At 34.9% G+C, this 2,137-nt stretch overlaps 1 long non-coding RNA gene across 1 annotated transcript; it reads right to left on the bottom strand.

The window, feature by feature from the left end:
- Window positions 1–425: 425 nt before the first annotated feature.
- LOC113298361 lies at window positions 426–1,505 on the bottom strand. The gene is made up of 4 exons (XR_003334170.1): window positions 1,389–1,505; window positions 1,115–1,186; window positions 669–748; window positions 426–525 (listed from the first exon to the last, which is right to left on the bottom strand). It is a non-coding gene; the product is annotated as an uncharacterized LOC113298361 (long non-coding RNA).
- Window positions 1,506–2,137: the final 632 nt, after the last annotated feature.

The following is a 2,137-nucleotide window of genomic DNA, read 5'->3' as shown; positions in this document are numbered from 1 at the left end:
AGATATGAAACGAAGCTGTTAAATCATTGAGTGGACTCGTACTTCCATGGAGTAACTGAAAGTTTGTGTGGTTTTGTTTATGGTAGCTGAAAATTGAAGTGAATGCGGCAGTAACATTTTTATATGTAATTACCTTCATAGTTGCTTATCATGGTTTTTGTTATCTTGGCATTAGGTCCAACAACCGCCAATGACTTAATAGCAGTTGCTGATAAGGGTAACGATGTTGGATTTTTCTTCAACGAGATAATCCTTTCATCTTGCAGCTTCACGTACACACAACAACACAAAAACACGACAAAGTTAGTAATAAAATCTAACTATCTGACATCTAATTGTTGTTGAGTAACCAATAGAAAACTGCAAGCAATCTTGGCATTGAGCAAACCAAACATGTATTGAAGGTTAAGGACAAGAAGAGATACCCATTACGTTTCCAATACCCTATAATGACTCCAGAAAAGAGATCTGCATCTGCACAGTTGGGCTTCCCATTAACTTTATTAACTGTAGGAGTACATAACACTGCAACATTCTAAACACAAATCAAAATCATTTCAATATTTCAGAACAAACAAAGTTCAAGAAAAATGGATTCTCGGGCAAACTTTTTAGTGGGGTTGGACGGTTGGTCATGTTTGCTAGAGCCATATAGTTGTGCATTTTACCTTAGCATCAAAAGTTACGATAAACATCTTCCAGTTGTCAACATCATAAGTTGTATAATGCTTACATCAATTACGTCGACCTGCAATCAAATTTCAAATATCAATTGTATCTAGAGTGGTAATTGTATAGATAACAGTCAATGTTTCTTTTTAGAAACAATCCGCAGGAGATAAAATTCAACTTGCTATCTCTTTCTTCTCAGAATCTAGGACACATTCTAGTGATATGTTTGTCCCATTTTCTCCTTTGAACTAAAGCTAATATTAGTATTTTGACGTATTAGATCAACTTTCTCTTAAAGACTAACTCCATAGTTCATGGAATTGGAAGTGTATACAAACACACAGTTCGGCATCTTGTTTCATAACAGCAACTTCCAAAAATCAGGTATACTAGAATGATAGTGAAATAAAAATCATACAAAAAACATTAAAGATTGAGTTACCTTATTTTCCTTGTTCAAGCTTTTACATCCAAACCTTCAACTCACAGTGATTTAGTTAAGACCACGAGGAATCTGATAAAAAAAGAGCATGAGGAAAGAATCAAAGGCAAAGCCCTGATTCGGATCTGGTATCTAATTTTCAAAACAACAAAATAAATAGGGGAAAAACTAAAACAATGCACAAAAAATACCGCTAAAAACCTAATTCAATAGCAAGATTCATAATTTTCTTACACCATGAATCACCTACAGATGAAACTAAAACACAAATTACCTGGAACCACCACTTACAACAGGAGTATAAGACGTTGTTCTTCTTTATCTGCAAAAAATCAGACCAGACACACCAGAGGATTTAACCTTAGACGAAAAGTTGCAAGTTCGTTTTCTAGGGTTTGGAAAGGGACGAAATTGTTTGAGAAAATGTGAGTTGGTTTTGTCGTGGAGGCTTTGCTGGAGAGAGAAAAAATGGGCCGAAATTTTGGGCGTATGGAAGCGAATTTTATGGGCTAGTGATTTTGAGGAAAAGTTGAGAGGGGAATTTAATTTTCACAGTCAGAAACTTGGCGCCCGCCTTTTTGGGTCACAATTTTCGGTCAAGTCGAGCATGTAGTACCAAAACAAATAAATATATCGGGCATGTATTTGGATTTACGCTTTACGGAGGCACGCAATCACGTGAAATATACGGAGTATTTTTTTCATTTCCTTTTCAATTTAACTGATACAACTAAGACATAAATAAAAATTAACAAAAAAATTAAGAAATTTTAATTATTAATGTTTAAATTTCAGTAACTATTTATTTAACTTACGGCCACATTTATGTGGCAAGAACTTGGCTTATTACCACATCTCTAGGATACATGTGGCAAAAAGTTAGTCTTTTGCCTCAACTATCCATAAATGTGGCAAAAGGTCCTATCAAATGTCACACCTAGTATGCAGTGAGGCTAAAACCTACCTATTGCCGCATTATATGTAGATGTTTGGCAAGCTCGTGTAGCAATAAACTCATTTTTT

Source organism: Papaver somniferum, chromosome 7, assembly GCF_003573695.1.
Source record: "Papaver somniferum cultivar HN1 chromosome 7, ASM357369v1, whole genome shotgun sequence".
NCBI lineage: Eukaryota > Viridiplantae > Streptophyta > Magnoliopsida > Ranunculales > Papaveraceae > Papaver > Papaver somniferum.
The sequence above is the reverse complement of the archived record's forward strand: the minus strand, read 5'-3'. Positions and strand labels throughout refer to the sequence as shown.